The following is a 15,787-nucleotide window of genomic DNA, read 5'->3' on the forward strand; positions in this document are numbered from 1 at the left end:
CTCTACATACAATGGGCTATGATTCAGTCATAAGAAAGTATGAAGTGCTGACATATTTGACAACATAGATGAATCTTGAAGGTATAATGTTAAGTGAAATATGCCAGAAACAAAGAAAAATGATATATGATTCTACTTACATGGACTATCTGGAATAAGTAAACTCATAGAGACAAAAAATAGATTATAGGTTACCAGGGCTTGGGAGGAGGAGGGAATGGGGAATTATTGCTTAATGGTTATAGACTTACTCTTTGGGGTAACGAAAAAGTTTGGAAATAGCAGTGATGTTTGTGCAACACTGTGAATGTAATTAATGCTACTGAATTGTACAATTAAAATGGTCAAAATAGCAAATTTTGTGTTTTATATTTTATCACAATTAAAAAATAATAATAATTTAATATACATCTAACTACTGAATTTTATACTTTGAATAGGTAAACTGGAGTTCCCGTCGTGGCACAGTGGTTAATCAATCTGACTAGGAACCATGAGGTTGCGGGTTCGGTCCCTGGCCTTGCTCAGTGGGTTAAGGATCCGGCGTTGCCGTGAGCTGTGGTGTAGGTCACAGACGCAGCTTGGATCCCGCATTGCTGTGACTCTGGTGTAGGCCGGTGGCTACAGCTCCTGTTCGACCCCTAGCCTGGGAACCTCCATATGCCACGGGAGCGGCTCTAGAAAAGGCAAAAAAAAAAAAAGACAAATAAATAAATAAATAGGTAAACTGCATGGTATATAAATTATATTTCAATACAGCTGTTTAAAAATTGATTGTTGATCTGGCCTGGCCTCTTCAATCATTTCAGATTTCTTAAGGAAGTTACAGAGATACTTAGCATATAAAGTGAGCATTGCCCTGGAAATGCTGAAAAAAAAAGAAATAGCTTTACACTCATGCTCACAGTTAAAAAGGAATGCCTGGATCTTCACTCAGTCTGAAGTGTCTAAAACCATATTGTTGGTGTTTTAGTTTAAGATTCAATGGCATGTTCATCATCCAGATGTGGCTATCGACATACCTACACTTCGTATAGGAGTGTCTAGAATCATGGCTATCCTGATTATAGGATAAGTTAACGGAAATATCTGTTTTTCATAAATGTGTTGGGTTTTTTGTTTGGCTTTATTTTATTTAAAAAAAAAAAAAAAAGGAATGCCTGGTAACCCCTCACTGGCATTTCAGAGATGGTCTTTGTCACCACTACTTTGGCAAACAGAGTTAAGTATAAAAATGTGTCTAGTGGAGTTCCCGTCATTGCACCGCAGAGACGAATCCAACTAGGAACAATGAGGTTGCCAGTTCGATCCATGGCCTCGCTTAGTGGGTTAAGGATCTGGCGTTTCCGTGAGCTGTGGTGTCAGTCGCAGATGTGGCTTGGATCTGATGTTGCCGTGGCTGCAGTGTAGGCCGGCAGCTGCAGCTCTGGTTGGACCCCTAACCTAGGAATCTCCACATGCCATGGATGCGGCCCTCAAAAACCAAAAAAGACCAAAAAAAAAAAAAAATGTGACTCGTACCTCAGGTCAACTCTTAGGGCCTCAGTTTCTTCATCAGCGAAGTTAGAGCATGGAAACAGGTGTCTGCAGCCCATGATTGTGTTTTGCACTAGTTAGCAGAGAACCTGGGCCACCCAGACATAAGCTGCTTTTTTTTTTTTTTTTTATCAGTTCTTCAATTCCTTTTTCATCCCAGAGGAGAAGCCATCAGCAGTGAGTGGACCCCAGCTGACGCTCCCCACCTTCCCAGTGTGAATCTCCTAGATGAAGTGCCTGGGGCACTTCCAGGCCATTTCTCCTGCACCATTTCCACCAGGCCACCAAGAGGAAGCCGCATGTTCCATGGGCGTCCACACACACACACACACACACACACACACACACTGTCACACTCCACCGTGTGGGGAAGTCAAGGCAGGCCCCCTGTTGGAGCAAGACTGTCATATTGTTGAGCAGGGTTCAGTCACAGGTAGATTTTTGTTTTCTTCACCTCGGCTTTGGCTAGAGTTGATTTTTCTTACGCAAAGGATAAATTGATCTTATCTTCTCAGCTGGCCAGTCAGGCAAGCAAATGGTGGACAAAACTGGGGGTAAAGCAAGCAAGATTTCCTGTATGAAAGAGAGAGGGAGAAGAAAGGTTGTTCCCCCAGATCGGTTGGTCCATGAAAGGGTAACAATACTCAGGACTTAGCAAACTTAATGACAGAGTTCTTTAAAAAAAAAAAAAAATCTTTTTTTTTTAGGGCTGCACCCATGGCATATGGAAGTTCCCAGGCTAGGGGTCGAATCAGAGCTACAGCTGCTGGCCTACACCACAGCCATAGCAACACCAGATCCAAGCCATGTCTTTGACCTACACCATAGCTCACTACAACACCAAAGCCTTAACCCACTCAGTGAGGCCAGGGATCAAACCCAAGTCCTCATGGATGCTAGTGGGGTTTTTTACCACCAAACCACAATGGGAACGCCTACAGTTCTTTTTTAAAACTGTTTTTGAAATATAATTCACATACCATAAACTCATCTTTTAAAGTTTAAGTATATTCAGAATCGTGCATCCACCACTTCAGTTAATTTTAGAACATTTATATTACCTCAAAATGAAAACCCGTTCCCCTTAAGCCTCACCCCTCATTTAAAACCCCTGACCAGTCCTACGCGATTATTAATCTACATTCTATCTCTATAAATTTGCCTATTTTGGAAATTTCACCTAAAAGGAATCACTCAGTATGTGGTCCTTTGTGTCTGGCTTCTTCCACTCAGCATACTGTTTCCAAGATTCATTCTTATTTATCAGTACTTCATTTTTTTTATGTCAAATAATAATCTGTTGTGTGACTATATCATGTTTTATCTATCTATCAACAGATGAGCATTTGAGTTGTTTCCACTTATTAGCTGTTATGAATAACGCCTCTATGAAGTTTGTGTACAAATTTTTATGTGGACGTACATTTTCATTTCTTTTGGATATAGACCAAGGAGTGGAATTGCTGGGTCCTATGGCAACTCTGTGTTTAATGATGTGAAAAATTGCAGGATATATCTTCTAGAGCAATTGCATCGTTTTGTATTCCCACCCGCAGTGTATGAGGCTACCACAGTTTCCCAGACCCTCAATACATTAAAAACAGAGTACCCTAGGACTCAGCAACTCCACTTCTAGATGTATATGCAAGAGAAATGAAAACATACATTTGCACAAAAGCCTGTGAATTCATATTAATAGAAACATTATTTACTATAGCCAAAAAGTGAAAGGAGCCAGTCCCAAAGATCACTTATTATTGTATGATTCTATGTATATGGATGTCAAAAATAGGCAAATTTATAGAACCAGAAAGTGGATTAGTGGTTGCCAGGGGCTGAGTGGGGGCACAGGTGGGGAATTAGAGGGAGGGACTCCTAATGGGTACAAGGTTTCTTTTCGGTATGATGACAATGTTCTAAAATTAGAGTGTGGTGATTGTTGCACAGCTTTGCAAATATACTAAAACCCAAGGAAGTGTGTATTTTAAATGAGTGAACTTTATGGTATGTCAATTAAATATCAATAAAATTGTTTTAAAAAGAGAGAGGGATACAGAATTAGGTCTCATTACCCTGGGTCTCCAGTGTTCCTTCTACTTAGATTTAGTGTCTCTATTTTGCACACACACATCATGGCCTTTTTCTTTTCTCTTCATCTTTCAAAAGTATCAGTAACTTGGAAATTCTGTTCACGATCATGAGACATTATTAAACTGATTGAAATCTCAAGTAGACAAGGAGAGGGAGTGGACCATTAGGACTTTGGTTTCCAGGACAATAGGGCATATGAAACTCACATGTGCCTTCTTTCTTCCTTCTAGATGTGGATAAAATGTAGAACATTAAACACACGTAAGACCCCAGTTCCAGAAGTAGAAAGGGAGCTTAGAGTGAGAATGGAGGACTAGAGCAGATGCTTCGAATCCCAGGACACAGGATTGGGTATCATCCATCTGAACAAAGACTTCAAGGAGGAAGGAAGCCACCTTGTCTACTACGGAGAGACACATCCCTCTAAACAACGAGCAGCGGACAGCTTCCACCTCAAAGATGGAAGCTGAAAATCTCTGCCCAGTGTGCTGGGGACATCACCAAAATGTTTGGTTCTGCTGGGGCAGGAAAGTAGCACAATGCTCAAGGAAAAGGTGAGGATTAAGAAAGAATGATGGGCTGAACTCGTAAAGAATATGCCTTTCTTCAAGCATGCAGGAAACAAATGCAAGTCTCCACAGATACTAAGATTCGACATCATAAAGTCTACATTCTCAGATACATATTTTATTGCAGTAAAATTAGACATGCAATGCAAAAACCAAAGAGGGCAAAATATTTAGAGCTGAATAACACTGAAAATACTACCATATCAGAGAATGTAGGGTGCAACTGAAATTGTACTTATAGCAAAAAATAGAAAGGTGTAAAATTAACCAACCAAGATTTAACTGAGAAAGTCATTAAAAGAACATCTGAGCAAACCTAGGATGTGGGAGGAAGGAAATATTGAAGGCTGAAAGCTTCAGGGGACCAACTTCTAGCAAGACAGAGCTTATAAAGGGGGAAAGTCAAAAATAAACAATGTAGAAATGAACAGCAAATGTAACTACTGACAGTATTTTTTAAAATATGATCAGGGTTTCCAGTCCAAGATGGCATTGACCTAAAACAATAGAACAGCCAATTTATTTTACCAGCAAAATGGGTTTATTTGGAACAGCAAAGAATTCCAATTTGGGATATGTAATCTATGGTTCAGAGAACAAAGGGGAGGCACATTCTTTCATAAAGGAGAGGGAGAATTGGGAGGGACTGTTATGAAGAGTCCATTGGAGGAAATTGGGTGTTTCAAGTGTAGTGATTTTCATTGCTTGAGTCATGACAGTCTCTCATTGGCTGGACTTTTGCCAGGCAGAGAAAACTTTACTTTTGCTGGGTACTAAAGTAGTAGTAAACCTTCATTTTGTTGGAGATATAAGGTACATCTCTTTGTGTTGGGTCTGCAATTGGTGTGGAGTGGTAGAGCATAAAATCTCCTCCTTCTGACACCCCAACTCCATTTTAAACAATGTTTCTGTTTATTTCTCTCTGTTTAATTTTCATAATGGCAACAAAGGCTCCTGAACTCACCTCCTCCCATATCAAGTCTATGGTTATATAGGAAATAATTTCATCTGAAATCCAGAAACTAGCTGAGAAAATCCTATACAATGGACAAATGAATGGGGGAAAAAAAAAACCCACAAGGAAATGGGTCTTGGCATACTCTCAACTACTGGGAGCCAATGAGAAAAAAAAATGCCACTTGGACAATTATAAAAGTTTGAGACAACAAAGAGGAAGGAAGGACTAGGCTGAATAATAGGGTTAATCTTCCCCATCAAGACTGGAAGATGTGGCTATTTTATCTAATGCACAGAAACCAACACAGAGAATAAAGGAAAATGAAGAAGGAGATAAATATGTTTCAAATAAAAGAACAAGAAAAACTCTAGAAACAGATCTTAATGAAATGAAGATAAGTGATTTATCTGATAAAAAGTTCAAAATAACTGTCATAGGGATACTTACTGAGGTCAGAAGATTAATGCATGGAAAAAAATAACAAAAAATAGAAACTCTAGGAAAATATCAAACAGAAATCACAGAGCTGAATAATACAATAACTGAATTGAAAATTTCAATTAGAGAAGTTCAATGGCAGACTAAGTTATGCAGAAAAAACAATTTGCAAACTCAAAGACAAAGCAATGGAATTCACGCAATCAAAGGAGCAAAAAGAAAAAATAAAGAGTGAATAGAGCTTAATGGATTTAAGGAACACCATTGACTATACCAATGTATTTGTAATGGGGGTCTCAGAAGAAGAGAGAGAGAAAGAGGCAGAAAGTTTATTTAAAGAAATAGTGGCTGAAAACTTCCATAACCTGGAGGAAGAAACACAATCCAGATCTAGGAGGCCTATAGACTTCCAATTAAAAGGAATCCAAAGAGCCTGCATCAAGACACATTACAACTAAATTGCCAAAAGTTAAAGACAAGGATAGAAACTTAAAATCAGCACAAGAAAAACAACTTATTACATACAAAGGAACCCTGTAAGACTATCAGGAGATTTTTTTCAGAGCTGAACTTCACAGAGGAGAGGGGAGTGGCATGAAATAGAAAAAAGGCTGAAAGAGAAAAGGCTATTGACAAAGAATAGGCTACCCAGAAATACCCAGAAAAGCTGTCCTTCAGGATTGGAGGAGAGATATTTTTTCAGAAAAACAAAAGCTGAAGCAGTTAATCACCACAAGTCTGGCCTTAAAAGAAATGTTAATAAAAGCATGTTAATTAGTAACATGTAATTAAAGCATGTGAATTAGTAACAAGAAAATATATGAATGTATATATTTCACTGATAAAGGTAAAAGTATAGTTTAATTCAGAAAAGTGGTGGTGGGTAAATCACTTATGAATATATTATGAAGGTTAAAAGATAAAAGTAATAAAAATAACTACAATAATTTATTTATGGATATACGAATTAAAAAGTTGTAAATTGTAACCTCAAAAATATAAACATGTTAGGGGAGAATAAAAATAGAGGACTTTAGTATATATTTAAACTTAAATTTTTGTCAGCTTAAAATAGACTATTATAACTATAAAGATGTTTTATATTAAGCCTCATAGTAACCACAAGAAAAAACATATAGTAGCTACACAAAAGACAAAGTTATCTAACATACCACTATAGAAAACCATCACACCACAAAGGAAGTGACAAATAGAAGAAATAAACAAGGGAATTACAGAGCGGCTATAAAAGAATTAACAAAATGGCAATAGTAAGTCATCAATAATTACTCTAAACATAATAGACTATATTCTCTAATTGAAAGCCACAGGGTGGTTGAATAGCCAAAAAAAAAAAAAAAATCAAAACCCAAATATATGTTGCCCACAAGAGACTCACTTAGTCTCTAAAGCCCTACAGATTAAAATTTAAGGGGTTGAAAAGATATTCCATGTAAATATAAGTTTAAGGAAGGCAGACGTAGCTATACCTATAGCAGACAAAACAGATTTTAAACTAAGGATTTTAATAAGAGACAGAAAATGTCATTGTATGATGTTAAAGGGGCCAATTCAACAAAAGGATATAACATTTGCAAATATGTAGGCAACCAATATAAGAGCACCTAAATATATAGAAAAAAACTTAATAGACCTGACAGAAGAAATAGACAGCAATATAGTAATATTAGGAGACTTCAGTAGTCTACTTTCAAGATTGGACAGATCATCCATACAGAAAATCCATAAAAATACACCGGACTTAAACTACATGTTAGACCAGGCGGACTTAACATCTTTTACAGAACATTCCATCCAAAAAAGTAGAATACACATTATTTATTTGCAAGTGCATATTCAGCATTCTTCAGGATAGAATATATGTTAGGCCACAAAATGTCTTAATAAACATAAGAAAACTGAAATCATATCAGGCATCCTTTCTGAATAAGATGGTATGAAACTAAACATCAATTCAAGAAGAAAACTAGAACATTTACAAATATGTAGACATTAAATGACAAGCTACTGAGTAACCAATGTGTCAAAGAAGAAATCAGAAGAGAAATCAAAAGAACATCTTCACATGAATAAAAATAGAAATATGACATACTGTAACTTGCGATGCAGCAAAAGCAGTTCGATGGGGAAATTTCATAGGAATAAACACACTAAGAAAAATGAAAGAGCACAAATATGCAAGGCATACCTCAAGGAACTAGAAAAAAAGAGCAAACTAGTAGAATAAAGGAAATACCAAAGATTGGAGTAGATATTCATGCATGTGGATTGGAAGAATTAGTACTGATAAGGTGTCCTACAGTTTAATACAATCCCTATCAAAATCTTAATGACATTTTTCATAGAAGCATGAAAAATAATCCTAAAATTTATGTAAAACCACAGAAAATCCAGATTAGCAAAAGCAAACTTGAGAAAGAAGAATGAAACTAGAGACCCCACATTTCCTGATTTCAAGCTATATTACAAAGCTATAGTAATCAAAACAGTATGCTAGCAGCACAAAAACAGACACATAGATCAATGGAACAAAAAAGAGAAAGCCCAGAAAACAAACCCTTACTTATACAGTCAATTTTTGATATGGAAGCCAAACATAAATGACGGGAAAGGGACAGACTCTTCAAAAATTGGTGTTTGGAAACCTGGACAGCCACAGGCCAAAGAATAAAGAATAAAGCTAGACCCCTAGGAGGGCCCCTTGTGGTGCAGTGGAAATGAATCGGACTAGCATCCTTGAGGATGCAGGTTTGATTGCTGGCCTTGCTCAGTGGGTTAAGGATCCAGCATTGTGGTGAGCTGTGGTGTAGCTCACAGATGCGGCTTAGATCTGGCATTGCTGTGGCTGTGGTATAGACCAGCAGCTGCAGCTCCATTTCGACCCCTAGCCTGGGGACTTCCATATGCCATGGGTATGGCCCTAAAAAAGGAAAATAAATAAATAAATAAAATAATAAACAGACCCAGGAGTGGACCTAAAAATCTGTGAATAAAAAAAAAAATACTGATAATTTCTAATTTTTACTTAATTAGGTAAAACAATTGCTGATTCCAAGTTTGAGAGTCTGAGTTGCTTTTTCTTGCCTAAATTTTACCAATTGCTCTTTTGACATTTTTAAAACAAATTCAGCTTCTTCCAAATTTGACCTCATGTGTGCTGCATGGATCTAAAGCTCTCATTTAATTTATTTTCTCTTTTACTGTATTTCTTATGTGAGGCAGTAATTATTTTACACTACTAGATTTCTTAAAAGACCTTAATAATTATCCAAACAGAAGTGCTCTCCTTCCTTAGCATTGACTTGGTACTTGTAGTTTAGTAGCACAAGCTACTTACTTCAGCTTATATCTGTTACTCTCTCTCCCTCTCTCTGTCTCTCTCGCTTTCTCCCTCTCTCTTCCTCTCTCTCCCTTCCTCTCTCTCTCCCCTCTCTCTCTCCCTCTTCCTGTCCCACCTCCATCCCCACGTCTTCCATGTAGAAAATGATGCAAACACATACCTTAAAATGACCATGTGGGCTATTTTGCCCTAGAGAGCCCCAGTTTATGGTTTTTCGTCCCTGGTTAATTCGGAGCCACCCCCTACCCCCACCCCAATCCAACCCCAAACTTTCACGATCAAAAGTGACACCCTCTGGTAAAGGAGATGGACACCTGCCAGTTTAGGAATCTTTCTCCCTAGTCACAAGGTGATGCTGCCTCAGGCAGACCCACAGCTGTTGTCTCCCCATTGGGGCTACGTGCAGGCAGGCAACAGCCTGTACGTGGATTGCGTCAAGGGGTTTAACAGGAGAACCCGCCCATCCTGAAACTGCTTTTGAAACAACGGTGTGGGCTGTGAGTGTTCCAACCACAGGTCAAGGAAATACACATATAAACTCCTCAGGCAGCCTGCAAAAGCCTGCGTCCATTTGCTCTAGAGCTTTTGCCTTTGAGGTAGCATTGCATTCTGGAAGAATGAGATTCATCCTCTTGATGGAATGGTGTTTGCGGATCTTTTGATTGGGTTCTAATCAGAAAATGGGGCGGAAAAAAATTTGTCTGCAGTCAAAATTCCTGCTTAGAATGAGTCTCCAGAATGGAGACTGACTCCTAATATGCTCCGCTGCAGGTGCTTCTCCCTGTAGGGTCCCTGTTCTTTACTAGAGGCTCTTTCAAATATGTGCCCAAAGTAGGCGTTTTTAGGCCAAGGAATCCCATTCAGAGTTGTGAGTTGCTCCTGTTCTAAAAAATTAGTTTTGTGGGGGTAAAAGGAGCATATTTAAGCCCCTACATTTTAGCTCTCTTCGTGGCTCTCCCACCTACTCATGGGATCTGTGGTTTCGTTTGGGGGAAGGAATACCAATATAATACTTTTGCTTATTTTTAAAAACTGAGTTATAGTTGATTTACAATATTGTGTTAGTTTCAGGTGTACAGCACAGTGATTTATATATATATTCTTATATATATATATCTCTACATTTATATATGAATATATATTTTTATTATGTATATATTCTTTTTTCAGATTTTTTTTCCCTTACAAATTATTGCAAAATATTGAGTATAGTTCCCTTGCTATACAGTAGATCCTTCTTGGTTATCTACTTTATATATAGTAGTGTGTGTATGTTAATCCCAACATCCTGCTGTATCCCTCCTCCCATCCACCACTGAGGACTTCTTTTTAAACAAGAACCCTATGTGTCTGATTCTATAATGATGCTGGACTTCATTGCCAGGCATCTATAATGATGCCCAGGGCTTCATGTAAGCCCTGTCAGATTTCCCTGAAGGTTTGTCTGCTCTCCTCATTCACTGAAAGCTTTAAGGTAGGACTTAAGTCAAACTGCTGCTTCCTTTTAAAACTCCTCCTGAAAATTTTCCTTATTATAAAAGTAATGTAAAAAAATTTAATCAGTTCAATGATATTTAAAAAAAGTTATTAAAAAAGTGGAAGAGGAGTTCTCGTCATGGCTTGATGGTTAATGAATCCAACTAGGAACCATGAGGTTTCGGGTTTGGCCCCTGGCCTCACTTAGTGGGTTAAGGATCCGGCGTTGCCATGAGCTGTGGTGTAGGCTACAGATGTGTCTCGAATCCAGCGTTGCTGTGGCTGTGGTGTAGGCTGGCAGCTGTAGTTCCAATTAGACCCCTAACCTGGGAACCTCCATATGCTGTGGGTGTGGCCCTAGAAAAGACAAAAAAAAAAAAAAAGTGCAAGATCTCCCTCACCTCTCTCCAATCACATTTCTCCAGGAAATGAGATCAATGTCTTTCTTTTTGTTTGTACAAACATATAGAGAGAACGTATCTTCCTATATAATTCAGTATTTGAAAATTTTTTATTTTTAATTATGGTAAAGTATGTATGACATAAAACTTACCATCTTAATCATTTTTAAGTGCACTGTTCAGCAGTGTTAAGTATGTTTACCATGTTGCACAACCATCACCACCATCCTTCTCCAGAGCTTTTTCAGCTTGCAAAAATGAAACTCAGTCCCTTCAACACCAACTGCTCTCTTGTTTAAGCAGCTGTCACTGGGCTGGTGGGCTCAGTGTCAACTCCGCTTGACCACCTCTGTCCCCTTAAACACCAACTCCCCAATACTACCCCTCTGGCTCCCAGAAACCACAATGCTACTTTCTGTAGCTAAGAATTTGACTCCTCTAGGGACCTCTATGGGTGGAATCACACAGTGTTTGTCTTTTTGTGACTGACATTTCATGTAGCGTCATTTCTTCCAAGTTTATCTATGTTGTAACATTTCCTTCCTTTTTAAGACTGCATAGTATTCCATTACATGCACATGCCATTTTACATTATTTGGTTAATCCACTCATCCCCTGATGAATGCTTAGGTTACTTCCACCTTAAAGAGTATTTCTGGAAGTAAAATTCAACCCAGACCACTCCACTCTGGAAATGGAGAACATATTCCCCATATATCCATGGAATTATGTATCATATTCATTCCTTTATTAAGTGCCTACAGTTTGCCAGGCAATCCCACCATGTGTTTATTACACTGGTGAGATAAAATGGACATGAGTCTGCTCTCAGGGAGCTTGCTATTGAATGGCTCATACAAAATACGAAGGAGAAGAATAAAACTGGCTATGAGAATACAAGCCAAGGGAGAGGTCGACCTTGAATGTCAGGATAGCATCTCTGAGATATTGACAGTTAAGCTGAGACCTCTGGGATTCAGAGCCAGACATGCAAATGGGTGAACTTGAGGCAAAGGGAGGCTTATCACTTAAAAATGCCCTGGAGCGGAAAAGTACTTGGCTTGAGGTGGCACAGGGAGGAGGCTGGTAGGGCGGGTCCATGGTGAGCTGGAGGAGAGGTGAGAATGGAGGTAAATGGACAAGCCCAGATGTGACTTCAGAGTATATTCTACGTGCAAAGGAAAACCTCGGAAGGCTTTAAGCCAGGATGTGGCATGACCATCGTTCAAAAAAAAATAATAGGTGGCCACTGGGAGAAGATTAGTTTGAAGGAGAACAGGAAGGGAAGTAGGAAGGCCATGAAGGTGGCTACTGCAATAGTCCAGGCATGAAATAAAGGAGGTGGGACCTGGTAGCAGCAGTGGGATTAGGGAAAAGTGGATGACTTTGATATATATATTGGACTTAAACCAGTGGGGCTTGTGGGTGGATTAGAGGTAGGAGATGAGAGAGAGATAAAAAAATGAAGACAATGCCTTTCTTTTCAGTTTCTTTGATCTTGAATCAAAGACACTTGCTGGCTTAGTATCCCTGAGTTGTAGTGGGCTTGGTAGACCCAAAGCATTTGACGAGGTGTTTTTTTATGGAACTGAGCCCTCCTCTTGCTCCCACTTTCAACAGCTGCAGAAGGCAGGCCACTTCAGGACCTTTAATTTCCCCTAACCCGCTCTCTTGTTTAAGCAGCTGTCACTGGGTTGGTGGGCTTGGTGGTAACTCTGCTTGACCAGCAGAAAGCTGTTTTGATAACAGCATATGCACAACAGCCAAGAAGTGTGGGGACCTTGTATTTTTTTTCCCTCCCTTTTCTAAGCCATATCACAAACCTTATCTATTATCCATATGAACATTTTTTTCAAATATTTTAAATCATAAGAAGAGGGAGAAACAAAGTGAAAATTGGAGAAGTAAAAGAAAAATACTAGTCCTTACTGTGGCTATATCTTTCTTTGGGAGACCACGGTTCCTTGTCTTAAAAAACCAAAGATTTTATTCAGTTTTTCAAGTTTCCAAGTTTGGGAAACCATGAGATAACATCAGTTTTTCAAAACACAAACACCCTTCTACCAGTAAAAATCTGAAGCTAACATTTAAACCCCTTTGCATGTGTAGAACTTATAATGTGTATAGAAATATCACGGTAGTTATAAAGCATTTCCCTTCTTCTTGAAATGGACAAAAAGAAGTACTACAGCTGGATATAATGGAAGAGTTTAGAGCAGACCAGTGTTCTTGCTAAGAACCACTGAAAAGTCCAGATAAAATGTAAGTCTGTTGAAATGCATTGGCGAGTCAGGAAGCCACGTCAAGGGAACCATAACTGAAGAGTCAAAATCCTGGCAAGAAGAGAAATGCAGTTAAGTGGGGCAATTTTCCAAGCACTGCTTGTTACCCTGGAGATTCTTCCCATTCTTGGTTCTTGAGAGGAACCAGCCGAGAGTTTGGAAAACTCATAGACTTGAGACATAATCATTGGATGTCAGAACCTTCAGTACTGCCGATATTTGAGGAGGGAGCAGTGTGGGAAGGAGCCCTGCAAAGAACAGCATTTCCTAAACTGTTAAACAGCCTGGGAAGAAGACTAAGATAAATAGCAGGAAGCTGCTGAAAAGCAAAACAGATTTTAGCACATAGCAGGGGGCGTTTAATTTATAAACCAACTCCACCTTTCGTCTAGAGTCAGATCCTCATGTGACATCTCCCCAGAAGCCTGCTTCAGAAATGTAAATTGTTTACCCCAGCAATTGTAATCCACAGACATCTTGCTCAAGGTGGTCCATCCATAGGGATTTTCCTCCAAACAAATACCATAAATCTTCCTTGACTTATGATGGTGTTGCGTTCCGATAAACCCACTGTAAGTTGAAGATGTCAGGAGTTCCCTTGTGGTTCAGTGGGTTAAGAACCTGACTAGTATCCATGAGGATGCAGGTTTGATCCCTGGCCTCACTCAGTGGGTTAAGGGTCTGGTGTTGTCACAAGCTGTGGTGTAGGCCGGCAGCTGCAGCTCTGATTCGACCCCTAGTCCAGGAACTTCCATATGCTGTGGGTGCGGCCCTAAAAAAACAAAAATATCATTTAGTAGAAAATAATTACACTTAATAATCCTAACCTACTGAGTGTCATAGCTTACCCTCAGCTACCTTAAATGTGCTCAGAATACTTTTATCAGTCTACAATTGGGAAAAATCATCTAACAGAAAGCCTATTTAATAAAGTGTTGACTATTTCATGTGATTTATTGAATACTGTACTGAAAGTGAAAAGCAGAATGGCTGTCTGGGAACAGAATGGTTGTGGGTGGATTTGGGGTTTCCCCTCATGATGGCACAGCTGATTGGGAACTGAGGCTGAAGCTGCCCAGCATCACTGGAAAATACTGTCCTGAACATTGCTAGACCCAGATAAAAATAAAAGTTCAAAAATTCAGAGTTCCTGTCATGGCACAGCAGAAAAGAATCCGACTAGGAACCAGGAGGTTGTGGGTTCGATCCCTGGCCTTGCTCAGCGGGTAAGGATCTGGCATTGCCTGAGCTGTGGGGTAGGTCGCAGACTCAGCTCAGATTCCCCCATTGCTGTGGCTGTGGGAACATTTATATGCCTAGGATGCAGCCCTAAAAAGACAAAAAAAAAAAATTTTTTTTTTTAAGGTAAGGTTTCATTTTTAAAGTTGAAAAAATTGTAGGTGGAATCATTTAAGTCTGGAACTGTCTGAAGTGTGTTTGGCTGAAAGTCCAATATTTTGCTTTATTTTCCCTCTGGAAGGGTCCTCCCACCCCCAGTAACTGGAAGAAAAATGAGTGACAGGCCAATTCTTTTGACTCCTTTCTTCCTGGTGTTTAAGAGAGAAAACTCAAAACCGTGTGCTTGGCTTCTAAACTTATATTTGAATGAATGTGGGCATGTGGATCTATCTGTGCTGCAACTGAGAAAAATTAATAATGTATTTTTAAGTAAATTTTTAAGTTTTAGAATAGTTTTAGACTCACAAGAGTAATTGTGAGGACAGTACAGAGTGTTCCAGTATGCCCCGTACTCAGTGTCAGCTCTTATGAACGTCTCACTTTGTTGCAGTATATTTGTCGTAGTCCTCAAACCAATATTGATGTATTATTATTCACTCATGTCCATACATTATTCAGGTTGTATTTGTTTTTATCATCTGTTCTTTTTCTGTTCCAGGATCCCATCCAAGCTACCATCTTATACTGGGTCACTGTATTTTCTTAAGCTCCTCTAGGCTGTGGCATTGTCTCAGACTTCCCTTGTTTTTGATGACCTTACCAGTTTTGAAGAGTATTGATCATATATTTTGGGGGATAGCCTGACCTGTTTCTCATAATTAGACTGGAATTATGGTTTTGGAGAAAAAAGACCACAGTGGTAAAATGACATTCACATCACACCAAGGATACATACTATCAACCCAACATATCTCTTTGATATTAATCTTTTATGTTTTTTAAGTTGAAGTATAGTTGATTTATTATGTTGTGTTAGCTACTGATCTAAAACAAAATGATTCATATATATATATATATATTCTTTTTGATTATAGCTTATTACGAGATATTGAATATATTCCCCTGTTCTATACAATAGGACCTTGTTGTTTATCTCTCTTATATACAGTAGTTTGTATATGCTAAGCCCACCTCCTAGTTTATCCCTCTGTTAGTATATATAAAGTAGTATTTTCATGATTGAACTGTTATGACCCTTAAATGAGTTTTGCTATTCTTGGCACATTGTAAGCTCTCAGCTGATATTTATTATCATTACAACTGGCTTATCTGAATTAATAAAGATAACAAGTAGAACTGGTACAAACAGACTTGGCAAAACCACAACTGACTCATGGCAAGGGCTAAAAGGAGGGCCTACTGGGAGCTGATGTGGAAATATGGCCAGACTGAACCCTCTTAGAATAGTCCTTCACAAAAGGAAGCTGTGTGTGTTC

At 38.8% G+C, this 15,787-nt stretch overlaps 1 long non-coding RNA gene across 1 annotated transcript in view; it reads left to right on the forward strand.

Annotated features, from left to right (window-relative positions):
* LOC125116050 (uncharacterized) overlaps positions 1 to 15,787 on the forward strand; it is a 55,252-nt gene that overhangs the window by 27,795 nt on the left and 11,670 nt on the right. Inside the window, exon 2 of the long non-coding RNA XR_007132238.1 lies at positions 3,858 to 4,181. This is a non-coding gene — a long non-coding RNA (uncharacterized LOC125116050). The remainder of the gene's footprint in view (positions 1 to 3,857; positions 4,182 to 15,787) is intronic.

This window comes from Phacochoerus africanus, chromosome 15 (assembly GCF_016906955.1).
Source record: "Phacochoerus africanus isolate WHEZ1 chromosome 15, ROS_Pafr_v1, whole genome shotgun sequence".
NCBI classification, from domain to species: Eukaryota; Metazoa; Chordata; class Mammalia; order Artiodactyla; family Suidae; genus Phacochoerus; species Phacochoerus africanus.